General features: G+C 45.6%; 57 non-coding genes and 3 pseudogenes across 57 annotated transcripts; all 60 read left to right on the forward strand.

Moving 5' to 3' along the window:
- The first annotated feature begins 209 nt into the window (after positions 1–209).
- On the forward strand, positions 210–328 carry LOC118956937. Its single transcript, XR_005046301.1, has one exon. It is a non-coding gene; the product is annotated as a 5S ribosomal RNA (ribosomal RNA).
- Positions 329–505: 177 nt separating this feature from the next.
- On the forward strand, positions 506–624 carry LOC118956938. The gene has a single exon (XR_005046302.1). It is a non-coding gene; the product is annotated as a 5S ribosomal RNA (ribosomal RNA).
- Positions 625–801: 177 nt separating this feature from the next.
- On the forward strand, positions 802–920 carry LOC118956939. Its single transcript, XR_005046303.1, has one exon. It is a non-coding gene; the product is annotated as a 5S ribosomal RNA (ribosomal RNA).
- Positions 921–1,097: 177 nt separating this feature from the next.
- Positions 1,098–1,216, forward strand: LOC118956940. The gene has a single exon (XR_005046304.1). It is a non-coding gene; the product is annotated as a 5S ribosomal RNA (ribosomal RNA).
- A 178-nt stretch (positions 1,217–1,394) lies between these two features.
- LOC118956640 lies at positions 1,395–1,513 on the forward strand. The gene has a single exon (XR_005046066.1). It is a non-coding gene; the product is annotated as a 5S ribosomal RNA (ribosomal RNA).
- Positions 1,514–1,773: 260 nt separating this feature from the next.
- On the forward strand, positions 1,774–1,892 carry LOC118956641. Its single transcript, XR_005046067.1, has one exon. It is a non-coding gene; the product is annotated as a 5S ribosomal RNA (ribosomal RNA).
- A 260-nt stretch (positions 1,893–2,152) lies between these two features.
- Positions 2,153–2,271, forward strand: LOC118956642. The gene has a single exon (XR_005046068.1). It is a non-coding gene; the product is annotated as a 5S ribosomal RNA (ribosomal RNA).
- A 177-nt stretch (positions 2,272–2,448) lies between these two features.
- On the forward strand, positions 2,449–2,567 carry LOC118956643. Its single transcript, XR_005046069.1, has one exon. It is a non-coding gene; the product is annotated as a 5S ribosomal RNA (ribosomal RNA).
- Positions 2,568–2,824: 257 nt separating this feature from the next.
- LOC118956644 lies at positions 2,825–2,943 on the forward strand. Its single transcript, XR_005046070.1, has one exon. It is a non-coding gene; the product is annotated as a 5S ribosomal RNA (ribosomal RNA).
- Positions 2,944–3,120: 177 nt separating this feature from the next.
- On the forward strand, positions 3,121–3,239 carry LOC118956646. The gene has a single exon (XR_005046072.1). It is a non-coding gene; the product is annotated as a 5S ribosomal RNA (ribosomal RNA).
- A 177-nt stretch (positions 3,240–3,416) lies between these two features.
- Positions 3,417–3,535, forward strand: LOC118956647. Its single transcript, XR_005046073.1, has one exon. It is a non-coding gene; the product is annotated as a 5S ribosomal RNA (ribosomal RNA).
- A 178-nt stretch (positions 3,536–3,713) lies between these two features.
- On the forward strand, positions 3,714–3,832 carry LOC118956648. The gene has a single exon (XR_005046074.1). It is a non-coding gene; the product is annotated as a 5S ribosomal RNA (ribosomal RNA).
- Positions 3,833–4,092: 260 nt separating this feature from the next.
- LOC118956649 lies at positions 4,093–4,211 on the forward strand. The gene has a single exon (XR_005046075.1). It is a non-coding gene; the product is annotated as a 5S ribosomal RNA (ribosomal RNA).
- A 177-nt stretch (positions 4,212–4,388) lies between these two features.
- Positions 4,389–4,507, forward strand: LOC118956650. Its single transcript, XR_005046076.1, has one exon. It is a non-coding gene; the product is annotated as a 5S ribosomal RNA (ribosomal RNA).
- A 260-nt stretch (positions 4,508–4,767) lies between these two features.
- Positions 4,768–4,886, forward strand: LOC118956651. The gene has a single exon (XR_005046077.1). It is a non-coding gene; the product is annotated as a 5S ribosomal RNA (ribosomal RNA).
- Positions 4,887–5,063: 177 nt separating this feature from the next.
- LOC118956652 lies at positions 5,064–5,182 on the forward strand. Its single transcript, XR_005046078.1, has one exon. It is a non-coding gene; the product is annotated as a 5S ribosomal RNA (ribosomal RNA).
- Positions 5,183–5,442: 260 nt separating this feature from the next.
- Positions 5,443–5,561, forward strand: LOC118956653. Its single transcript, XR_005046079.1, has one exon. It is a non-coding gene; the product is annotated as a 5S ribosomal RNA (ribosomal RNA).
- A 177-nt stretch (positions 5,562–5,738) lies between these two features.
- Positions 5,739–5,857, forward strand: LOC118956654. The gene has a single exon (XR_005046080.1). It is a non-coding gene; the product is annotated as a 5S ribosomal RNA (ribosomal RNA).
- A 177-nt stretch (positions 5,858–6,034) lies between these two features.
- Positions 6,035–6,153, forward strand: LOC118956656. Its single transcript, XR_005046081.1, has one exon. It is a non-coding gene; the product is annotated as a 5S ribosomal RNA (ribosomal RNA).
- Positions 6,154–6,413: 260 nt separating this feature from the next.
- LOC118956858 lies at positions 6,414–6,531 on the forward strand (annotated as a pseudogene).
- A 177-nt stretch (positions 6,532–6,708) lies between these two features.
- Positions 6,709–6,827, forward strand: LOC118956658. The gene has a single exon (XR_005046083.1). It is a non-coding gene; the product is annotated as a 5S ribosomal RNA (ribosomal RNA).
- A 177-nt stretch (positions 6,828–7,004) lies between these two features.
- On the forward strand, positions 7,005–7,123 carry LOC118956659. The gene has a single exon (XR_005046084.1). It is a non-coding gene; the product is annotated as a 5S ribosomal RNA (ribosomal RNA).
- A 259-nt stretch (positions 7,124–7,382) lies between these two features.
- LOC118956660 lies at positions 7,383–7,501 on the forward strand. Its single transcript, XR_005046085.1, has one exon. It is a non-coding gene; the product is annotated as a 5S ribosomal RNA (ribosomal RNA).
- Positions 7,502–7,678: 177 nt separating this feature from the next.
- LOC118956800 lies at positions 7,679–7,796 on the forward strand. The gene has a single exon (XR_005046227.1). It is a non-coding gene; the product is annotated as a 5S ribosomal RNA (ribosomal RNA).
- A 178-nt stretch (positions 7,797–7,974) lies between these two features.
- Positions 7,975–8,093, forward strand: LOC118956661. Its single transcript, XR_005046086.1, has one exon. It is a non-coding gene; the product is annotated as a 5S ribosomal RNA (ribosomal RNA).
- Positions 8,094–8,352: 259 nt separating this feature from the next.
- LOC118956662 lies at positions 8,353–8,471 on the forward strand. The gene has a single exon (XR_005046087.1). It is a non-coding gene; the product is annotated as a 5S ribosomal RNA (ribosomal RNA).
- Positions 8,472–8,648: 177 nt separating this feature from the next.
- Positions 8,649–8,767, forward strand: LOC118956663. Its single transcript, XR_005046088.1, has one exon. It is a non-coding gene; the product is annotated as a 5S ribosomal RNA (ribosomal RNA).
- A 177-nt stretch (positions 8,768–8,944) lies between these two features.
- On the forward strand, positions 8,945–9,063 carry LOC118956664. The gene has a single exon (XR_005046089.1). It is a non-coding gene; the product is annotated as a 5S ribosomal RNA (ribosomal RNA).
- Positions 9,064–9,323: 260 nt separating this feature from the next.
- Positions 9,324–9,442, forward strand: LOC118956665. The gene has a single exon (XR_005046090.1). It is a non-coding gene; the product is annotated as a 5S ribosomal RNA (ribosomal RNA).
- Positions 9,443–9,619: 177 nt separating this feature from the next.
- On the forward strand, positions 9,620–9,738 carry LOC118956666. The gene has a single exon (XR_005046091.1). It is a non-coding gene; the product is annotated as a 5S ribosomal RNA (ribosomal RNA).
- Positions 9,739–9,915: 177 nt separating this feature from the next.
- LOC118956667 lies at positions 9,916–10,034 on the forward strand. Its single transcript, XR_005046092.1, has one exon. It is a non-coding gene; the product is annotated as a 5S ribosomal RNA (ribosomal RNA).
- A 260-nt stretch (positions 10,035–10,294) lies between these two features.
- Positions 10,295–10,413, forward strand: LOC118956669. Its single transcript, XR_005046094.1, has one exon. It is a non-coding gene; the product is annotated as a 5S ribosomal RNA (ribosomal RNA).
- Positions 10,414–10,590: 177 nt separating this feature from the next.
- LOC118956670 lies at positions 10,591–10,709 on the forward strand. Its single transcript, XR_005046095.1, has one exon. It is a non-coding gene; the product is annotated as a 5S ribosomal RNA (ribosomal RNA).
- A 177-nt stretch (positions 10,710–10,886) lies between these two features.
- LOC118956671 lies at positions 10,887–11,005 on the forward strand. Its single transcript, XR_005046096.1, has one exon. It is a non-coding gene; the product is annotated as a 5S ribosomal RNA (ribosomal RNA).
- A 177-nt stretch (positions 11,006–11,182) lies between these two features.
- LOC118956672 lies at positions 11,183–11,301 on the forward strand. The gene has a single exon (XR_005046097.1). It is a non-coding gene; the product is annotated as a 5S ribosomal RNA (ribosomal RNA).
- Positions 11,302–11,478: 177 nt separating this feature from the next.
- Positions 11,479–11,597, forward strand: LOC118956673. Its single transcript, XR_005046098.1, has one exon. It is a non-coding gene; the product is annotated as a 5S ribosomal RNA (ribosomal RNA).
- A 259-nt stretch (positions 11,598–11,856) lies between these two features.
- LOC118956674 lies at positions 11,857–11,975 on the forward strand. The gene has a single exon (XR_005046099.1). It is a non-coding gene; the product is annotated as a 5S ribosomal RNA (ribosomal RNA).
- Positions 11,976–12,152: 177 nt separating this feature from the next.
- LOC118956675 lies at positions 12,153–12,271 on the forward strand. Its single transcript, XR_005046100.1, has one exon. It is a non-coding gene; the product is annotated as a 5S ribosomal RNA (ribosomal RNA).
- A 177-nt stretch (positions 12,272–12,448) lies between these two features.
- On the forward strand, positions 12,449–12,567 carry LOC118956676. Its single transcript, XR_005046101.1, has one exon. It is a non-coding gene; the product is annotated as a 5S ribosomal RNA (ribosomal RNA).
- A 260-nt stretch (positions 12,568–12,827) lies between these two features.
- LOC118956677 lies at positions 12,828–12,946 on the forward strand. The gene has a single exon (XR_005046102.1). It is a non-coding gene; the product is annotated as a 5S ribosomal RNA (ribosomal RNA).
- A 177-nt stretch (positions 12,947–13,123) lies between these two features.
- On the forward strand, positions 13,124–13,242 carry LOC118956678. Its single transcript, XR_005046103.1, has one exon. It is a non-coding gene; the product is annotated as a 5S ribosomal RNA (ribosomal RNA).
- A 177-nt stretch (positions 13,243–13,419) lies between these two features.
- LOC118956680 lies at positions 13,420–13,538 on the forward strand. Its single transcript, XR_005046105.1, has one exon. It is a non-coding gene; the product is annotated as a 5S ribosomal RNA (ribosomal RNA).
- A 177-nt stretch (positions 13,539–13,715) lies between these two features.
- On the forward strand, positions 13,716–13,834 carry LOC118956681. The gene has a single exon (XR_005046106.1). It is a non-coding gene; the product is annotated as a 5S ribosomal RNA (ribosomal RNA).
- A 260-nt stretch (positions 13,835–14,094) lies between these two features.
- Positions 14,095–14,213, forward strand: LOC118956682. Its single transcript, XR_005046107.1, has one exon. It is a non-coding gene; the product is annotated as a 5S ribosomal RNA (ribosomal RNA).
- A 177-nt stretch (positions 14,214–14,390) lies between these two features.
- LOC118956683 lies at positions 14,391–14,509 on the forward strand. Its single transcript, XR_005046108.1, has one exon. It is a non-coding gene; the product is annotated as a 5S ribosomal RNA (ribosomal RNA).
- Positions 14,510–14,686: 177 nt separating this feature from the next.
- Positions 14,687–14,805, forward strand: LOC118956684. The gene has a single exon (XR_005046109.1). It is a non-coding gene; the product is annotated as a 5S ribosomal RNA (ribosomal RNA).
- A 260-nt stretch (positions 14,806–15,065) lies between these two features.
- Positions 15,066–15,184, forward strand: LOC118956685. Its single transcript, XR_005046110.1, has one exon. It is a non-coding gene; the product is annotated as a 5S ribosomal RNA (ribosomal RNA).
- A 176-nt stretch (positions 15,185–15,360) lies between these two features.
- LOC118956908 lies at positions 15,361–15,469 on the forward strand (annotated as a pseudogene).
- A 177-nt stretch (positions 15,470–15,646) lies between these two features.
- Positions 15,647–15,765, forward strand: LOC118956686. Its single transcript, XR_005046111.1, has one exon. It is a non-coding gene; the product is annotated as a 5S ribosomal RNA (ribosomal RNA).
- A 259-nt stretch (positions 15,766–16,024) lies between these two features.
- On the forward strand, positions 16,025–16,141 carry LOC118956819. Its single transcript, XR_005046246.1, has one exon. It is a non-coding gene; the product is annotated as a 5S ribosomal RNA (ribosomal RNA).
- A 465-nt stretch (positions 16,142–16,606) lies between these two features.
- Positions 16,607–16,725, forward strand: LOC118956687. The gene has a single exon (XR_005046112.1). It is a non-coding gene; the product is annotated as a 5S ribosomal RNA (ribosomal RNA).
- Positions 16,726–16,902: 177 nt separating this feature from the next.
- On the forward strand, positions 16,903–17,010 carry LOC118956915 (annotated as a pseudogene).
- A 177-nt stretch (positions 17,011–17,187) lies between these two features.
- On the forward strand, positions 17,188–17,306 carry LOC118956688. The gene has a single exon (XR_005046113.1). It is a non-coding gene; the product is annotated as a 5S ribosomal RNA (ribosomal RNA).
- Positions 17,307–17,563: 257 nt separating this feature from the next.
- On the forward strand, positions 17,564–17,682 carry LOC118956689. The gene has a single exon (XR_005046114.1). It is a non-coding gene; the product is annotated as a 5S ribosomal RNA (ribosomal RNA).
- A 466-nt stretch (positions 17,683–18,148) lies between these two features.
- On the forward strand, positions 18,149–18,267 carry LOC118956691. Its single transcript, XR_005046116.1, has one exon. It is a non-coding gene; the product is annotated as a 5S ribosomal RNA (ribosomal RNA).
- Positions 18,268–18,523: 256 nt separating this feature from the next.
- LOC118956692 lies at positions 18,524–18,642 on the forward strand. The gene has a single exon (XR_005046117.1). It is a non-coding gene; the product is annotated as a 5S ribosomal RNA (ribosomal RNA).
- A 258-nt stretch (positions 18,643–18,900) lies between these two features.
- LOC118956693 lies at positions 18,901–19,019 on the forward strand. Its single transcript, XR_005046118.1, has one exon. It is a non-coding gene; the product is annotated as a 5S ribosomal RNA (ribosomal RNA).
- Positions 19,020–19,196: 177 nt separating this feature from the next.
- Positions 19,197–19,315, forward strand: LOC118956694. The gene has a single exon (XR_005046119.1). It is a non-coding gene; the product is annotated as a 5S ribosomal RNA (ribosomal RNA).
- A 178-nt stretch (positions 19,316–19,493) lies between these two features.
- On the forward strand, positions 19,494–19,612 carry LOC118956695. Its single transcript, XR_005046120.1, has one exon. It is a non-coding gene; the product is annotated as a 5S ribosomal RNA (ribosomal RNA).
- A 260-nt stretch (positions 19,613–19,872) lies between these two features.
- On the forward strand, positions 19,873–19,991 carry LOC118956696. The gene has a single exon (XR_005046121.1). It is a non-coding gene; the product is annotated as a 5S ribosomal RNA (ribosomal RNA).
- Positions 19,992–20,000: the final 9 nt, after the last annotated feature.

The raw sequence follows: 20,000 nt of genomic DNA on the forward strand, positions 1-20,000 counted from the left end.
CAAGGCTGAAATATGTGCCCTCGCTTTGAAATAAGTAAGCAAGGTTAGTTTGTATTTCATCCAACAATCTGTGCTACAAATTATGGCTACAGTATATGCAATTTCTTCCACTTTTTGAGTGACACAAGATGCTTATCTAAATGGTGGAAATGCAACAGCTGTTAATCAGGCTCACTTTGACTTTACATGTGCCCAAGAGATAGTTTCTCGCTTACGGCCACACCGGCCTGAGTACGCCTGATCTCGTCCGATCTCGGAAGCTAAGCAGGGTCGGGCCTGGTTAGTACTTGGATGGGAGACCGCCTGGGAATACCAGGTGCTGTAAGCTTTTTGTCACTGCCTTGTGGAATTTCAACTCTTTGTCCGTTTTTTCCCACAAGGCTGAAATATGTGCCCTCGCTTTGAAATAAGTAAGCAAGGTTAGTTTGTATTTCATCCAACAATCTGTGCTACAAATTATGGCTACAGTATATGCAATTTCATCCACTTTTTGAGATTGCCTTTCGCTTACGGCCACACCGGCCTGAGTACGCCTGATCTCGTCCGATCTCGGAAGCTAAGCAGGGTCGGGCCTGGTTAGTACTTGGATGGGAGACCGCCTGGGAATACCAGGTGCTGTAAGCTTTTTGTCACTGCCTTGTGGAATTTCAACTCTTTGTCCGTTTTTTCCCACAAGGCTGAAATATGTGCCCTCGCTTTGAAATAAGTAAGCAAGGTTAGTTTGTATTTCATCCAACAATCTGTGCTACAAATTATGGCTACAGTATATGCAATTTCATCCACTTTTTGAGATTGCCTTTCGCTTACGGCCACACCGGCCTGAGTACGCCTGATCTCGTCCGATCTCGGAAGCTAAGCAGGGTCGGGCCTGGTTAGTACTTGGATGGGAGACCGCCTGGGAATACCAGGTGCTGTAAGCTTTTTGTCACTGCCTTGTGGAATTTCAACTCTTTGTCCGTTTTTTCCCACAAGGCTGAAATATGTGCCCTCGCTTTGAAATAAGTAAGCAAGGTTAGTTTGTATTTCATCCAACAATCTGTGCTACAAATTATGGCTACAGTATATGCAATTTCATCCACTTTTTGAGATTGCCTTTCGCTTACGGCCACACCGGCCTGAGTACGCCTGATCTCGTCCGATCTCGGAAGCTAAGCAGGGTCGGGCCTGGTTAGTACTTGGATGGGAGACCGCCTGGGAATACCAGGTGCTGTAAGCTTTTTGTCACTGCCTTGTGGAATTTCAACTCTTTGTCCGTTTTTTTCCCACAAGGCTGAAATATGTGCCCTCGCTTTGAAATAAGTAAGCAAGGTTAGTTTGTATTTCATCCAACAATCTGTGCTACAAATTATGGCTACAGTATATGCAATTTCATCCACTTTTTGAGATTGCCTTTCGCTTACGGCCACACCGGCCTGAGTACGCCTGATCTCGTCCGATCTCGGAAGCTAAGCAGGGTCGGGCCTGGTTAGTACTTGGATGGGAGACCGCCTGGGAATACCAGGTGCTGTAAGCTTTTTGTCACTGCCTTGTGGAATTTCAACTCTTTGTCCGTTTTTTCCCACAAGGCTGAAATATGTGCCCTCGCTTTGAAATAAGTAAGCAAGGTTAGTTTGTATTTCATCCAACAATCTGTGCTACAAATTATGGCTACAGTATATGCAATTTCTTCCACTTTTTGAGTGACACAAAGATGCTTATCTAAATGGTGGAAATGCAACAGCTGTTAATCAGGCTCACTTTGACTTTACATGGTGCACCAAGAGATAGTTTCTCGCTTACGGCCACACCGGCCTGAGTACGCCTGATCTCGTCCGATCTCGGAAGCTAAGCAGGGTCGGGCCTGGTTAGTACTTGGATGGGAGACCGCCTGGGAATACCAGGTGCTGTAAGCTTTTTGTCACTGCCTTGTGGAATTTCAACTCTTTGTCCGTTTTTTTCCCACAAGGCTGAAATATGTGCCCTCGCTTTGAAATAAGTAAGCAAGGTTAGTTTGTATTTCATCCAACAATCTGTGCTACAAATTATGGCTACAGTATATGCAATTTCTTCCACTTTTTGAGTGACACAAAGATGCTTATCTAATGGTGGAAATGCAACAGCTGTTAATCAGGCTCACTTTGACTTTACATAGTGCACCAAGAGATAGTTTCTCGCTTACGGCCACACCGGCCTGAGTACGCCTGATCTCGTCCGATCTCGGAAGCTAAGCAGGGTCGGGCCTGGTTAGTACTTGGATGGGAGACCGCCTGGGAATACCAGGTGCTGTAAGCTTTTTGTCACTGCCTTGTGGAATTTCAACTCTTTGTCCGTTTTTTCCCACAAGGCTGAAATATGTGCCCTCGCTTTGAAATAAGTAAGCAAGGTTAGTTTGTATTTCATCCAACAATCTGTGCTACAAATTATGGCTACAGTATATGCAATTTCATCCACTTTTTGAGATTGCCTTTCGCTTACGGCCACACCGGCCTGAGTACGCCTGATCTCGTCCGATCTCGGAAGCTAAGCAGGGTCGGGCCTGGTTAGTACTTGGATGGGAGACCGCCTGGGAATACCAGGTGCTGTAAGCTTTTTGTCACTGCCTTGTGGAATTTCAACTCTTTGTCCGTTTTTTCCCACAAGGCTGAAATATGTGCCCTCGCTTTGAAATAAGTAAGCAAGGTTAGTTTGTATTTCATCCAACAATCTGTGCTACAAATTATGGCTACAGTATATGCAATTTCTTCCACTTTTTGAGTGACACAGATGCTTATCTAAATGGTGGAAATGCAACAGCTGTTAATCAGGCTCACTTTGACTTTACATGTGCACCAAGAGATAGTTTCTCGCTTACGGCCACACCGGCCTGAGTACGCCTGATCTCGTCCGATCTCGGAAGCTAAGCAGGGTCGGGCCTGGTTAGTACTTGGATGGGAGACCGCCTGGGAATACCAGGTGCTGTAAGCTTTTTGTCACTGCCTTGTGGAATTTCAACTCTTTGTCCGTTTTTTCCCACAAGGCTGAAATATGTGCCCTCGCTTTGAAATAAGTAAGCAAGGTTAGTTTGTATTTCATCCAACAATCTGTGCTACAAATTATGGCTACAGTATATGCAATTTCATCCACTTTTTGAGATTGCCTTTCGCTTACGGCCACACCGGCCTGAGTACGCCTGATCTCGTCCGATCTCGGAAGCTAAGCAGGGTCGGGCCTGGTTAGTACTTGGATGGGAGACCGCCTGGGAATACCAGGTGCTGTAAGCTTTTTGTCACTGCCTTGTGGAATTTCAACTCTTTGTCCGTTTTTTCCCACAAGGCTGAAATATGTGCCCTCGCTTTGAAATAAGTAAGCAAGGTTAGTTTGTATTTCATCCAACAATCTGTGCTACAAATTATGGCTACAGTATATGCAATTTCATCCACTTTTTGAGATTGCCTTTCGCTTACGGCCACACCGGCCTGAGTACGCCTGATCTCGTCCGATCTCGGAAGCTAAGCAGGGTCGGGCCTGGTTAGTACTTGGATGGGAGACCGCCTGGGAATACCAGGTGCTGTAAGCTTTTTGTCACTGCCTTGTGGAATTTCAACTCTTTGTCCGTTTTTTTCCCACAAGGCTGAAATATGTGCCCTCGCTTTGAAATAAGTAAGCAAGGTTAGTTTGTATTTCATCCAACAATCTGTGCTACAAATTATGGCTACAGTATATGCAATTTCATCCACTTTTTGAGATTGCCTTTCGCTTACGGCCACACCGGCCTGAGTACGCCTGATCTCGTCCGATCTCGGAAGCTAAGCAGGGTCGGGCCTGGTTAGTACTTGGATGGGAGACCGCCTGGGAATACCAGGTGCTGTAAGCTTTTTGTCACTGCCTTGTGGAATTTCAACTCTTTGTCCGTTTTTTCCCACAAGGCTGAAATATGTGCCCTCGCTTTGAAATAAGTAAGCAAGGTTAGTTTGTATTTCATCCAACAATCTGTGCTACAAATTATGGCTACAGTATATGCAATTTCTTCCACTTTTTGAGTGACACAAAGATGCTTATCTAAATGGTGGAAATGCAACAGCTGTTAATCAGGCTCACTTTGACTTTACATAGTGCACCAAGAGATAGTTTCTCGCTTACGGCCACACCGGCCTGAGTACGCCTGATCTCGTCCGATCTCGGAAGCTAAGCAGGGTCGGGCCTGGTTAGTACTTGGATGGGAGACCGCCTGGGAATACCAGGTGCTGTAAGCTTTTTGTCACTGCCTTGTGGAATTTCAACTCTTTGTCCGTTTTTTCCCACAAGGCTGAAATATGTGCCCTCGCTTTGAAATAAGTAAGCAAGGTTAGTTTGTATTTCATCCAACAATCTGTGCTACAAATTATGGCTACAGTATATGCAATTTCATCCACTTTTTGAGATTGCCTTTCGCTTACGGCCACACCGGCCTGAGTACGCCTGATCTCGTCCGATCTCGGAAGCTAAGCAGGGTCGGGCCTGGTTAGTACTTGGATGGGAGACCGCCTGGGAATACCAGGTGCTGTAAGCTTTTTGTCACTGCCTTGTGGAATTTCAACTCTTTGTCCGTTTTTTCCCACAAGGCTGAAATATGTGCCCTCGCTTTGAAATAAGTAAGCAAGGTTAGTTTGTATTTCATCCAACAATCTGTGCTACAAATTATGGCTACAGTATATGCAATTTCTTCCACTTTTTGAGTGACACAAAGATGCTTATCTAAATGGTGGAAATGCAACAGCTGTTAATCAGGCTCACTTTGACTTTACATAGTGCACCAAGAGATAGTTTCTCGCTTACGGCCACACCGGCCTGAGTACGCCTGATCTCGTCCGATCTCGGAAGCTAAGCAGGGTCGGGCCTGGTTAGTACTTGGATGGGAGACCGCCTGGGAATACCAGGTGCTGTAAGCTTTTTGTCACTGCCTTGTGGAATTTCAACTCTTTGTCCGTTTTTTCCCACAAGGCTGAAATATGTGCCCTCGCTTTGAAATAAGTAAGCAAGGTTAGTTTGTATTTCATCCAACAATCTGTGCTACAAATTATGGCTACAGTATATGCAATTTCATCCACTTTTTGAGATTGCCTTTCGCTTACGGCCACACCGGCCTGAGTACGCCTGATCTCGTCCGATCTCGGAAGCTAAGCAGGGTCGGGCCTGGTTAGTACTTGGATGGGAGACCGCCTGGGAATACCAGGTGCTGTAAGCTTTTTGTCACTGCCTTGTGGAATTTCAACTCTTTGTCCGTTTTTTCCCACAAGGCTGAAATATGTGCCCTCGCTTTGAAATAAGTAAGCAAGGTTAGTTTGTATTTCATCCAACAATCTGTGCTACAAATTATGGCTACAGTATATGCAATTTCTTCCACTTTTTGAGTGACACAAAGATGCTTATCTAAATGGTGGAAATGCAACAGCTGTTAATCAGGCTCACTTTGACTTTACATAGTGCACCAAGAGATAGTTTCTCGCTTACGGCCACACCGGCCTGAGTACGCCTGATCTCGTCCGATCTCGGAAGCTAAGCAGGGTCGGGCCTGGTTAGTACTTGGATGGGAGACCGCCTGGGAATACCAGGTGCTGTAAGCTTTTTGTCACTGCCTTGTGGAATTTCAACTCTTTGTCCGTTTTTTCCCACAAGGCTGAAATATGTGCCCTCGCTTTGAAATAAGTAAGCAAGGTTAGTTTGTATTTCATCCAACAATCTGTGCTACAAATTATGGCTACAGTATATGCAATTTCATCCACTTTTTGAGATTGCCTTTCGCTTACGGCCACACCGGCCTGAGTACGCCTGATCTCGTCCGATCTCGGAAGCTAAGCAGGGTCGGGCCTGGTTAGTACTTGGATGGGAGACCGCCTGGGAATACCAGGTGCTGTAAGCTTTTTGTCACTGCCTTGTGGAATTTCAACTCTTTGTCCGTTTTTTCCCACAAGGCTGAAATATGTGCCCTCGCTTTGAAATAAGTAAGCAAGGTTAGTTTGTATTTCATCCAACAATCTGTGCTACAAATTATGGCTACAGTATATGCAATTTCATCCACTTTTTGAGATTGCCTTTCGCTTACGGCCACACCGGCCTGAGTACGCCTGATCTCGTCCGATCTCGGAAGCTAAGCAGGGTCGGGCCTGGTTAGTACTTGGATGGGAGACCGCCTGGGAATACCAGGTGCTGTAAGCTTTTTGTCACTGCCTTGTGGAATTTCAACTCTTTGTCCGTTTTTTCCCACAAGGCTGAAATATGTGCCCTCGCTTTGAAATAAGTAAGCAAGGTTAGTTTGTATTTCATCCAACAATCTGTGCTACAAATTATGGCTACAGTATATGCAATTTCTTCCACTTTTTGAGTGACACAAAGATGCTTATCTAAATGGTGGAAATGCAACAGCTGTTAATCAGGCTCACTTTGACTTTACATAGTGCACCAAGAGATAGTTTCTCGCTTACGGCCACACGGCCTGAGTACGCCTGATCTCGTCCGATCTCGGAAGCTAAGCAGGGTCGGGCCTGGTTAGTACTTGGATGGGAGACCGCCTGGGAATACCAGGTGCTGTAAGCTTTTTGTCACTGCCTTGTGGAATTTCAACTCTTTGTCCGTTTTTTCCCACAAGGCTGAAATATGTGCCCTCGCTTTGAAATAAGTAAGCAAGGTTAGTTTGTATTTCATCCAACAATCTGTGCTACAAATTATGGCTACAGTATATGCAATTTCATCCACTTTTTGAGATTGCCTTTCGCTTACGGCCACACCGGCCTGAGTACGCCTGATCTCGTCCGATCTCGGAAGCTAAGCAGGGTCGGGCCTGGTTAGTACTTGGATGGGAGACCGCCTGGGAATACCAGGTGCTGTAAGCTTTTTGTCACTGCCTTGTGGAATTTCAACTCTTTGTCCGTTTTTTCCCACAAGGCTGAAATATGTGCCCTCGCTTTGAAATAAGTAAGCAAGGTTAGTTTGTATTTCATCCAACAATCTGTGCTACAAATTATGGCTACAGTATATGCAATTTCATCCACTTTTTGAGATTGCCTTTCGCTTACGGCCACACCGGCCTGAGTACGCCTGATCTCGTCCGATCTCGGAAGCTAAGCAGGGTCGGGCCTGGTTAGTACTTGGATGGGAGACCGCCTGGGAATACCAGGTGCTGTAAGCTTTTTGTCACTGCCTTGTGGAATTTCAACTCTTTGTCCGTTTTTTCCCACAAGGCTGAAATATGTGCCCTCGCTTTGAAATAAGTAAGCAAGGTTAGTTTGTATTTCATCCAACAATCTGTGCTACAAATTATGGCTACAGTATATGCAATTTCTTCCACTTTTTGAGTGACACAAAGATGCTTATCTAAATGGTGGAAATGCAACAGCTGTTAATCAGGCTCACTTTGACTTTACATAGTGCACCAGAGATAGTTTCTCGCTTACGGCCACACCGGCCTGAGTACGCCTGATCTCGTCCGATCTCGGAAGCTAAGCAGGGTCGGGCCTGGTTAGTACTTGGATGGGAGACCGCCTGGGAATACCAGGTGCTGTAAGCTTTTTGTCACTGCCTTGTGGAATTTCAACTCTTTGTCCGTTTTTTTCCACAAGGCTGAAATATGTGCCCTCGCTTTGAAATAAGTAAGCAAGGTTAGTTTGTATTTCATCCAACAATCTGTGCTACAAATTATGGCTACAGTATATGCAATTTCATCCACTTTTTGAGATTGCCTTTCGCTTACGGCCACACCGGCCTGAGTACGCCTGATCTCGTCCGATCTCGGAAGCTAAGCAGGTCGGGCCTGGTTAGTACTTGGATGGGAGACCGCCTGGGAATACCAGGTGCTGTAAGCTTTTTGTCACTGCCTTGTGGAATTTCAACTCTTTGTCCGTTTTTTTCCCACAAGGCTGAAATATGTGCCCTCGCTTTGAAATAAGTAAGCAAGGTTAGTTTGTATTTCATCCAACAATCTGTGCTACAAATTATGGCTACAGTATATGCAATTTCATCCACTTTTTGAGATTGCCTTTCGCTTACGGCCACACCGGCCTGAGTACGCCTGATCTCGTCCGATCTCGGAAGCTAAGCAGGGTCGGGCCTGGTTAGTACTTGGATGGGAGACCGCCTGGGAATACCAGGTGCTGTAAGCTTTTTGTCACTGCCTTGTGGAATTTCAACTCTTTGTCCGTTTTTTCCCACAAGGCTGAAATATGTGCCCTCGCTTTGAAATAAGTAAGCAAGGTTAGTTTGTATTTCATCCAACAATCTGTGCTACAAATTATGGCTACAGTATATGCAATTTCTTCACTTTTTGAGTGACACAAAGATGCTTATCTAAATGGTGGAAATGCAACAGCTGTTAATCAGGCTCACTTTGACTTTACATGGTGCACCAAGAGATAGTTTCTCGCTTACGGCCACACCGGCCTGAGTACGCCTGATCTCGTCCGATCTCGGAAGCTAAGCAGGGTCGGGCCTGGTTAGTACTTGGATGGGAGACCGCCTGGGAATACCAGGTGCTGTAAGCTTTTTGTCACTGCCTTGTGGAATTTCAACTCTTTGTCCGTTTTTTCCCACAAGGCTGAAATATGTGCCCTCGCTTTGAAATAAGTAAGCAAGGTTAGTTTGTATTTCATCCAACAATCTGTGCTACAAATTATGGCTACAGTATATGCAATTTCATCCACTTTTTGAGATTGCCTTTCGCTTACGGCCACACCGGCCTGAGTACGCCTGATCTCGTCCGATCTCGGAAGCTAAGCAGGGTCGGGCCTGGTTAGTACTTGGATGGGAGACCGCCTGGGAATACCAGGTGCTGTAAGCTTTTTGTCACTGCCTTGTGGAATTTCAACTCTTTGTCCGTTTTTTCCCACAAGGCTGAAATATGTGCCCTCGCTTTGAAATAAGTAAGCAAGGTTAGTTTGTATTTCATCCAACAATCTGTGCTACAAATTATGGCTACAGTATATGCAATTTCATCCACTTTTTGAGATTGCCTTTCGCTTACGGCCACACCGGCCTGAGTACGCCTGATCTCGTCCGATCTCGGAAGCTAAGCAGGGTCGGGCCTGGTTAGTACTTGGATGGGAGACCGCCTGGGAATACCAGGTGCTGTAAGCTTTTTGTCACTGCCTTGTGGAATTTCAACTCTTTGTCCGTTTTTTCCCACAAGGCTGAAATATGTGCCCTCGCTTTGAAATAAGTAAGCAAGGTTAGTTTGTATTTCATCCAACAATCTGTGCTACAAATTATGGCTACAGTATATGCAATTTCTTCCACTTTTTGAGTGACACAAAGATGCTTATCTAAATGGTGGAAATGCAACAGCTGTTAATCAGGCTCACTTTGACTTTACATAGTGCACCAAGAGATAGTTTCTCGCTTACGGCCACACCGGCCTGAGTACGCCTGATCTCGTCCGATCTCGGAAGCTAAGCAGGGTCGGGCCTGGTTAGTACTTGGATGGGAGACCGCCTGGGAATACCAGGTGCTGTAAGCTTTTTGTCACTGCCTTGTGGAATTTCAACTCTTTGTCCGTTTTTTCCCACAAGGCTGAAATATGTGCCCTCGCTTTGAAATAAGTAAGCAAGGTTAGTTTGTATTTCATCCAACAATCTGTGCTACAAATTATGGCTACAGTATATGCAATTTCATCCACTTTTTGAGATTGCCTTTCGCTTACGGCCACACCGGCCTGAGTACGCCTGATCTCGTCCGATCTCGGAAGCTAAGCAGGGTCGGGCCTGGTTAGTACTTGGATGGGAGACCGCCTGGGAATACCAGGTGCTGTAAGCTTTTTGTCACTGCCTTGTGGAATTTCAACTCTTTGTCCGTTTTTTCCCACAAGGCTGAAATATGTGCCCTCGCTTTGAAATAAGTAAGCAAGGTTAGTTTGTATTTCATCCAACAATCTGTGCTACAAATTATGGCTACAGTATATGCAATTTCATCCACTTTTTGAGATTGCCTTTCGCTTACGGCCACACCGGCCTGAGTACGCCTGATCTCGTCCGATCTCGGAAGCTAAGCAGGGTCGGGCCTGGTTAGTACTTGGATGGGAGACCGCCTGGGAATACCAGGTGCTGTAAGCTTTTTGTCACTGCCTTGTGGAATTTCAACTCTTTGTCCGTTTTTTCCCACAAGGCTGAAATATGTGCCCTCGCTTTGAAATAAGTAAGCAAGGTTAGTTTGTATTTCATCCAACAATCTGTGCTACAAATTATGGCTACAGTATATGCAATTTCTTCCACTTTTTGAGTGACACAAAGATGCTTATCTAAATGGTGGAAATGCAACAGCTGTTAATCAGGCTCACTTTGACTTTACATGGTGCACCAAGAGATAGTTTCTCGCTTACGGCCACACCGGCCTGAGTACGCCTGATCTCGTCCGATCTCGGAAGCTAAGCAGGGTCGGGCCTGGTTAGTACTTGGATGGGAGACCGCCTGGGAATACCAGGTGCTGTAAGCTTTTTGTCACTGCCTTGTGGAATTTCAACTCTTTGTCCGTTTTTTCCCACAAGGCTGAAATATGTGCCCTCGCTTTGAAATAAGTAAGCAAGGTTAGTTTGTATTTCATCCAACAATCTGTGCTACAAATTATGGCTACAGTATATGCAATTTCATCCACTTTTTGAGATTGCCTTTCGCTTACGGCCACACCGGCCTGAGTACGCCTGATCTCGTCCGATCTCGGAAGCTAAGCAGGGTCGGGCCTGGTTAGTACTTGGATGGGAGACCGCCTGGGAATACCAGGTGCTGTAAGCTTTTTGTCACTGCCTTGTGGAATTTCAACTCTTTGTCCGTTTTTTCCCACAAGGCTGAAATATGTGCCCTCGCTTTGAAATAAGTAAGCAAGGTTAGTTTGTATTTCATCCAACAATCTGTGCTACAAATTATGGCTACAGTATATGCAATTTCATCCACTTTTTGAGATTGCCTTTCGCTTACGGCCACACCGGCCTGAGTACGCCTGATCTCGTCCGATCTCGGAAGCTAAGCAGGGTCGGGCCTGGTTAGTACTTGGATGGGAGACCGCCTGGGAATACCAGGTGCTGTAAGCTTTTTGTCACTGCCTTGTGGAATTTCAACTCTTTGTCCGTTTTTTCCCACAAGGCTGAAATATGTGCCCTCGCTTTGAAATAAGTAAGCAAGGTTAGTTTGTATTTCATCCAACAATCTGTGCTACAAATTATGGCTACAGTATATGCAATTTCATCCACTTTTTGAGATTGCCTTTCGCTTACGGCCACACCGGCCTGAGTACGCCTGATCTCGTCCGATCTCGGAAGCTAAGCAGGGTCGGGCCTGGTTAGTACTTGGATGGGAGACCGCCTGGGAATACCAGGTGCTGTAAGCTTTTTGTCACTGCCTTGTGGAATTTCAACTCTTTGTCCGTTTTTTCCCACAAGGCTGAAATATGTGCCCTCGCTTTGAAATAAGTAAGCAAGGTTAGTTTGTATTTCATCCAACAATCTGTGCTACAAATTATGGCTACAGTATATGCAATTTCATCCACTTTTTGAGATTGCCTTTCGCTTACGGCCACACCGGCCTGAGTACGCCTGATCTCGTCCGATCTCGGAAGCTAAGCAGGGTCGGGCCTGGTTAGTACTTGGATGGGAGACCGCCTGGGAATACCAGGTGCTGTAAGCTTTTTGTCACTGCCTTGTGGAATTTCAACTCTTTGTCCGTTTTTTCCCACAAGGCTGAAATATGTGCCCTCGCTTTGAAATAAGTAAGCAAGGTTAGTTTGTATTTCATCCAACAATCTGTGCTACAAATTATGGCTACAGTATATGCAATTTCTTCCACTTTTTGAGTGACACAAAGATGCTTATCTAAATGGTGGAAATGCAACAGCTGTTAATCAGCTCACTTTGACTTTACATAGTGCACCAAGAGATAGTTTCTCGCTTACGGCCACACCGGCCTGAGTACGCCTGATCTCGTCCGATCTCGGAAGCTAAGCAGGGTCGGGCCTGGTTAGTACTTGGATGGGAGACCGCCTGGGAATACCAGGTGCTGTAAGCTTTTTGTCACTGCCTTGTGGAATTTCAACTCTTTGTCCGTTTTTTCCCACAAGGCTGAAATATGTGCCCTCGCTTTGAAATAAGTAAGCAAGGTTAGTTTGTATTTCATCCAACAATCTGTGCTACAAATTATGGCTACAGTATATGCAATTTCATCCACTTTTTGAGATTGCCTTTCGCTTACGGCCACACCGGCCTGAGTACGCCTGATCTCGTCCGATCTCGGAAGCTAAGCAGGGTCGGGCCTGGTTAGTACTTGGATGGGAGACCGCCTGGGAATACCAGGTGCTGTAAGCTTTTTGTCACTGCCTTGTGGAATTTCAACTCTTTGTCCGTTTTTTCCCACAAGGCTGAAATATGTGCCCTCGCTTTGAAATAAGTAAGCAAGGTTAGTTTGTATTTCATCCAACAATCTGTGCTACAAATTATGGCTACAGTATATGCAATTTCATCCACTTTTTGAGATTGCCTTTCGCTTACGGCCACACCGGCCTGAGTACGCCTGATCTCGTCCGATCTCGGAAGCTAAGCAGGGTCGGGCCTGGTTAGTACTTGGATGGGAGACCGCCTGGGAATACCAGGTGCTGTAAGCTTTTTGTCACTGCCTTGTGGAATTTCAACTCTTTGTCCGTTTTTTCCCACAAGGCTGAAATATGTGCCCTCGCTTTGAAATAAGTAAGCAAGGTTAGTTTGTATTTCATCCAACAATCTGTGCTACAAATTATGGCTACAGTATATGCAATTTCTTCCACTTTTTGAGTGACACAAAGATGCTTATCTAAATGGTGGAAATGCAACAGCTGTTAATCAGGCTCACTTTGACTTTACATAGTGCACCAAGAGATAGTTTCTCGCTTACGGCCACACCGGCCTGAGTACGCCTGATCTCGTCCGATCTCGGAAGCTAAGCAGGGTCGGGCCTGGTTAGTACTTGGATGGGAGACCGCCTGGGAATACCAGGTGCTGTAAGCTTTTTGTCACTGCCTTGTGGAATTTCAACTCTTTGTCCGTTTTTTCCCACAAGGCTGAAATATGTGCCCTCGCTTTGAAATAAGTAAGCAAGGTTAGTTTGTATTTCATCCAACAATCTGTGCTACAAATTATGGCTACAGTATATGCAATTTCATCCACTTTTTGAGATTGCCTTTCGCTTACGGCCACACCGGCCTGAGTACGCCTGATCTCGTCCGATCTCGGAAGCTAAGCAGGGTCGGGCCTGGTTAGTACTTGGATGGGAGACCGCCTGGGAATACCAGGTGCTGTAAGCTTTTTGTCACTGCCTTGTGGAATTTCAACTCTTTGTCCGTTTTTTCCCACAAGGCTGAAATATGTGCCCTCGCTTTGAAATAAGTAAGCAAGGTTAGTTTGTATTTCATCCAACAATCTGTGCTACAAATTATGGCTACAGTATATGCAATTTCATCCACTTTTTGAGATTGCCTTTCGCTTACGGCCACACCGGCCTGAGTACGCCTGATCTCGTCCGATCTCGGAAGCTAAGCAGGGTCGGGCCTGGTTAGTACTTGGATGGGAGACCGCCTGGGAATACCAGGTGCTGTAAGCTTTTTGTCACTGCCTTGTGGAATTTCAACTCTTTGTCCGTTTTTTCCCACAAGGCTGAAATATGTGCCCTCGCTTTGAAATAAGTAAGCAAGGTTAGTTTGTATTTCATCCAACAATCTGTGCTACAAATTATGGCTACAGTATATGCAATTTCATCCACTTTTTGAGATTGCCTTTCGCTTACGGCCACACCGGCCTGAGTACGCCTGATCTCGTCCGATCTCGGAAGCTAAGCAGGGTCGGGCCTGGTTAGTACTTGGATGGGAGACCGCCTGGGAATACCAGGTGCTGTAAGCTTTTTGTCACTGCCTTGTGGAATTTCAACTCTTTGTCCGTTTTTTCCCACAAGGCTGAAATATGTGCCCTCGCTTTGAAATAAGTAAGCAAGGTTAGTTTGTATTTCATCCAACAATCTGTGCTACAAATTATGGCTACAGTATATGCAATTTCTTCCACTTTTTGAGTGACACAAAGATGCTTATCTAAATGGTGGAAATGCAACAGCTGTTAATCAGGCTCACTTTGACTTTACATAGTGCACCAAGAGATAGTTTCTCGCTTACGGCCACACCGGCCTGAGTACGCCTGATCTCGTCCGATCTCGGAAGCTAAGCAGGGTCGGGCCTGGTTAGTACTTGGATGGGAGACCGCCTGGGAATACCAGGTGCTGTAAGCTTTTTGTCACTGCCTTGTGGAATTTCAACTCTTTGTCCGTTTTTTCCCACAAGGCTGAAATATGTGCCCTCGCTTTGAAATAAGTAAGCAAGGTTAGTTTGTATTTCATCCAACAATCTGTGCTACAAATTATGGCTACAGTATATGCAATTTCATCCACTTTTTGAGATTGCCTTTCGCTTACGGCCACACCGGCCTGAGTACGCCTGATCTCGTCCGATCTCGGAAGCTAAGCAGGGTCGGGCCTGGTTAGTACTTGGATGGGAGACCGCCTGGGAATACCAGGTGCTGTAAGCTTTTTGTCACTGCCTTGTGGAATTTCAACTCTTTGTCCGTTTTTTCCCACAAGGCTGAAATATGTGCCCTCGCTTTGAAATAAGTAAGCAAGGTTAGTTTGTATTTCATCCAACAATCTGTGCTACAAATTATGGCTACAGTATATGCAATTTCATCCACTTTTTGAGATTGCCTTTCGCTTACGGCCACACCGGCCTGAGTACGCCTGATCTCGTCCGATCTCGGAAGCTAAGCAGGGTCGGGCCTGGTTAGTACTTGGATGGGAGACCGCCTGGGAATACCAGGTGCTGTAAGCTTTTTGTCACTGCCTTGTGGAATTTCAACTCTTTGTCCGTTTTTTTCCACAAGGCTGAAATATGTGCCCTCGCTTTGAAATAAGTAAGCAAGGTTAGTTTGTATTTCATCCAACAATCTGTGCTACAAATTATGGCTACAGTATATGCAATTTCTTCCACTTTTTGAGTGACACAAAGATGCTTATCTAAATGGTGGAAATGCAACAGCTGTTAATCAGGCTCACTTTGACTTTACATAGTGCACCAAGAGATAGTTTCTCGCTTACGGCCACACCGGCCTGAGTACGCCTGATCTCGTCCGATCTCGGAAGCTAAGCAGGGTCGGGCCTGGTTAGTACTTGGATGGGAGACCGCCTGGGAATACCAGGTGCTGTAAGCTTTTTGTCACTGCCTTGTGGAATTTCAACTCTTTGTCCGTTTTTTCCCACAAGGCTGAAATATGTGCCCTCGCTTTGAATAAGTAAGCAAGGTTAGTTTGTATTTCATCCAACAATCTGTGCTACAAATTATGGCTACAGTATATGCAATTTCATCCACTTTTTGAGATTGCCTTTCGCTTACGGCCACACCGGCCTGAGTACGCCTGATCTCGGAAGCTAAGCAGGGTCGGGCCTGGTTAGTACTTGGATGGGAGACCGCCTGGGAATACCAGGTGCTGTAAGCTTTTTGTCACTGCCTTGTGGAATTTCAACTCTTTGTCCGTTTTTTCCCACAAGGCTGAAATATGTGCCCTCGCTTTGAAATAAGTAAGCAAGGTTAGTTTGTATTTCATCCAACAATCTGTGCTACAAATTATGGCTACAGTATATGCAATTTCATCCACTTTTTGAGATTGCCTTTCGCTTACGGCCACACCGGCCTGAGTACGCCTGATCTCGTCCGATCTCGGAAGCTAAGCAGGGTCGGGCCTGGTTAGTACTTGGATGGGAGACCGCCTGGGAATACCAGGTGCTGTAAGCTTTTTGTCACTGCCTTGTGGAATTTCAACTCTTTGTCCGTTTTTTCCCACAAGGCTGAAATATGTGCCCTCGCTTTGAAATAAGTAAGCAAGGTTAGTTTGTATTTCATCCAACAATCTGTGCTACAAATTATGGCTACAGTATATGCAATTTCTTCCACTTTTTGAGTGACACAAGATGCTTATCTAAATGGTGGAAATGCAACAGCTGTTAATCAGGCTCACTTTGACTTTACATAGTGCACCAAGAGATAGTTTCTCGCTTACGGCCACACCGCCTGAGTACGCCTGATCTCGTCCGATCTCGGAAGCTAAGCAGGTCGGGCCTGGTTAGTACTTGGATGGGAGACCGCCTGGGAATACCAGGTGCTGTAAGCTTTTTGTCACTGCCTTGTGGAATTTCAACTCTTTGTCCGTTTTTTCCCACAAGGCTGAAATATGTGCCCTCGCTTTGAAATAAGTAAGCAAGGTTAGTTTGTATTTCATCCAACAATCTGTGCTACAAATTATGGCTACAGTATATGCAATTTCATCCACTTTTTGAGATTGCCTTTCGCTTACGGCCACACCGGCCTGAGTACGCCTGATCTCGTCCGGTCTAAGCAGGGTCGGGCCTGGTTAGTACTTGGATGGGAGACCGCCTGGGAATACCAGGTGCTGTAAGCTTTTTGTCACTGCCTTGTGGAATTTCAACTCTTTGTCCGTTTTTTCCCACAAGGCTGAAATATGTGCCCTCGCTTTGAAATAAGTAAGCAAGGTTAGTTTGTATTTCATCCAACAATCTGTGCTACAAATTATGGCTACAGTATATGCAATTTCATCCACTTTTTGAGATTGCCTTTCGCTTACGGCCACACCGGCCTGAGTACGCCTGATCTCGTCCGATCTCGGAAGCTAAGCAGGGTCGGGCCTGGTTAGTACTTGGATGGGAGACCGCCTGGGAATACCAGGTGCTGTAAGCTTTTTGTCACTGCCTTGTGGAATTTCAACTCTTTGTCCGTTTTTTCCCACAAGGCTGAAATATGTGCCCTCGCTTTGAAATAAGTAAGCAAGGTTAGTTTGTATTTCATCCAACAATCTGTGCTACAAATTATGGCTACAGTATATGCAATTTCATCCACTTTTTGAGATTGCCTTTCGCTTACGGCCACACCGGCCTGAGTACGCCTGATCTCGGAGCTAAGCAGGGTCGGGCCTGGTTAGTACTTGGATGGGAGACCGCCTGGGAATACCAGGTGCTGTAAGCTTTTTGTCACTGCCTTGTGGAATTTCAACTCTTTGTCCGTTTTTTCCCACAAGGCTGAAATATGTGCCCTCGCTTTGAAATAAGTAAGCAAGGTTAGTTTGTATTTCATCCAACAATCTGTGCTACAAATTATGGCTACAGTATATGCAATTTCATCCACTTTTTGAGATTGCCTTTCGCTTACGGCCACACCGGCCTGAGTACGCCTGATCTCGTCCGATCTCGGAAGCTAAGCAGGGTCGGGCCTGGTTAGTACTTGGATGGGAGACCGCCTGGGAATACCAGGTGCTGTAAGCTTTTTGTCACTGCCTTGTGGAATTTCAACTCTTTGTCCGTTTTTTCCCACAAGGCTGAAATATGTGCCCTCGCTTTGAAATAAGTAAGCAAGGTTAGTTTGTATTTCATCCAACAATCTGTGCTACAAATTATGGCTACAGTATATGCAATTTCTTCCACTTTTTGAGTGACACAAAGATGCTTATCTAAATGGTGGAAATGCAACAGCTGTTAATCAGGCTCACTTTGACTTTACGTGCACCAAGAGATAGTTTCTCGCTTACGGCCACACCGGCCTGAGTACGCCTGATCTCGTCCGATCTCGGAAGCTAAGCAGGGTCGGGCCTGGTTAGTACTTGGATGGGAGACCGCCTGGGAATACCAGGTGCTGTAAGCTTTTTGTCACTGCCTTGTGGAATTTCAACTCTTTGTCCGTTTTTTCCCACAAGGCTGAAATATGTGCCCTCGCTTTGAAATAAGTAAGCAAGGTTAGTTTGTATTTCATCCAACAATCTGTGCTACAAATTATGGCTACAGTATATGCAATTTCATCCACTTTTTGAGATTGCCTTTCGCTTACGGCCACACCGGCCTGAGTACGCCTGATCTCGTCCAGCTCTAAGCAGGGTCGGGCCTGGTTAGTACTTGGATGGGAGACCGCCTGGGAATACCAGGTGCTGTAAGCTTTTTGTCACTGCCTTGTGGAATTTCAACTCTTTGTCCGTTTTTTCCCACAAGGCTGAAATATGTGCCCTCGCTTTGAAATAAGTAAGCAAGGTTAGTTTGTATTTCATCCAACAATCTGTGCTACAAATTATGGCTACAGTATATGCAATTTCATCCACTTTTTGAGATTGCCTTTCGCTTACGGCCACACCGGCCTGAGTACGCCTGATCTCGTCCGATCTCGGAAGCTAAGCAGGGTCGGGCCTGGTTAGTACTTGGATGGGAGACCGCCTGGGAATACCAGGTGCTGTAAGCTTTTTGTCACTGCCTTGTGGAATTTCAACTCTTTGTCCGTTTTTTCCCACAAGGCTGAAATATGTGCCCTCGCTTTGAAATAAGTAAGCAAGGTTAGTTTGTATTTCATCCAACAATCTGTGCTACAAATTATGGCTACAGTATATGCAATTTCTTCCACTTTTTGAGTGACACAAGATGCTTATCTAAATGGAAATGCAACAGCTGTTAATCAGGCTCACTTTGACTTTACATAGTGCACCAAGAGATAGTTTCTCGCTTACGGCCACACCGGCCTGAGTACGCCTGATCTCGTCCGATCTCGGAAGCTAAGCAGGGTCGGGCCTGGTTAGTACTTGGATGGGAGACCGCCTGGGAATACCAGGTGCTGTAAGCTTTTTGTCACTGCCTTGTGGAATTTCAACTCTTTGTCCGTTTTTTCCCACAAGGCTGAAATATGTGCCCTCGCTTTGAAATAAGTAAGCAAGGTTAGTTTGTATTTCATCCAACAATCTGTGCTACAAATTATGGCTACAGTATATGCAATTTCTTCACTTTTTGAGTGCACAAAGATGCTTATCTAAATGGTGGAAATGCAACAGCTGTTAATCAGGCTCACTTTGACTTTACATAGTGCCACAAGAGATAGTTTCTCGCTTACGGCCACACCGGCCTGAGTACGCCTGATCTCGTCCGATCTCGGAAGCTAAGCAGGGTCGGGCCTGGTTAGTACTTGGATGGGAGACCGCCTGGGAATACCAGGTGCTGTAAGCTTTTTGTCACTGCCTTGTGGAATTTCAACTCTTTGTCCGTTTTTTCCCACAAGGCTGAAATATGTGCCCTCGCTTTGAAATAAGTAAGCAAGGTTAGTTTGTATTTCATCCAACAATCTGTGCTACAAATTATGGCTACAGTATATGCAATTTCATCCACTTTTTGAGATTGCCTTTCGCTTACGGCCACACCGGCCTGAGTACGCCTGATCTCGTCCGATCTCGGAAGCTAAGCAGGGTCGGGCCTGGTTAGTACTTGGATGGGAGACCGCCTGGGAATACCAGGTGCTGTAAGCTTTTTGTCACTGCCTTGTGGAATTTCAACTCTTTGTCCGTTTTTTTCCCACAAGGCTGAAATATGTGCCCTCGCTTTGAAATAAGTAAGCAAGGTTAGTTTGTATTTCATCCAACAATCTGTGCTACAAATTATGGCTACAGTATATGCAATTTCATCCACTTTTTGAGATTGCCTTTCGCTTACGGCCACACCGGCCTGAGTACGCCTGATCTCGTCCGATCTCGGAAGCTAAGCAGGGTCGGGCCTGGTTAGTACTTGGATGGGAGACCGCCTGGGAATACCAGGTGCTGTAAGCTTTTTGTCACTGCCTTGTGGAATTTCAACTCTTTGTCCGTTTTTTCCCACAAGGCTGAAATATGTGCACTCGCTTTGAAATAAGTAAGCAAGGTTAGTTTGTATTTCATCCAACAATCTGTGCTACAAATTATGGCTACAGTATATGCAATTTCTTCCACTTTTTGAGTGACACAAAGATGCTTATCTAAATGGTGGAAATGCAACAGCTGTTAATCAGGCTCACTTTGACTTTACATAGTGCACCAAGAGATAGTTTCTCGCTTACGGCCACACCGGCCTGAGTACGCCTGATCTCGTCCGATCTCGGAAGCTAAGCAGGGTCGGGCCTGGTTAGTACTTGGATGGGAGACCGCCTGGGAATACCAGGTGCTGTAAGCTTTTTGTCAC

The sequence above is a fragment of the Oncorhynchus mykiss genome, unplaced genomic scaffold, assembly GCF_013265735.2.
Source record: "Oncorhynchus mykiss isolate Arlee unplaced genomic scaffold, USDA_OmykA_1.1 un_scaffold_431, whole genome shotgun sequence".
NCBI lineage: Eukaryota > Metazoa > Chordata > Actinopteri > Salmoniformes > Salmonidae > Oncorhynchus > Oncorhynchus mykiss.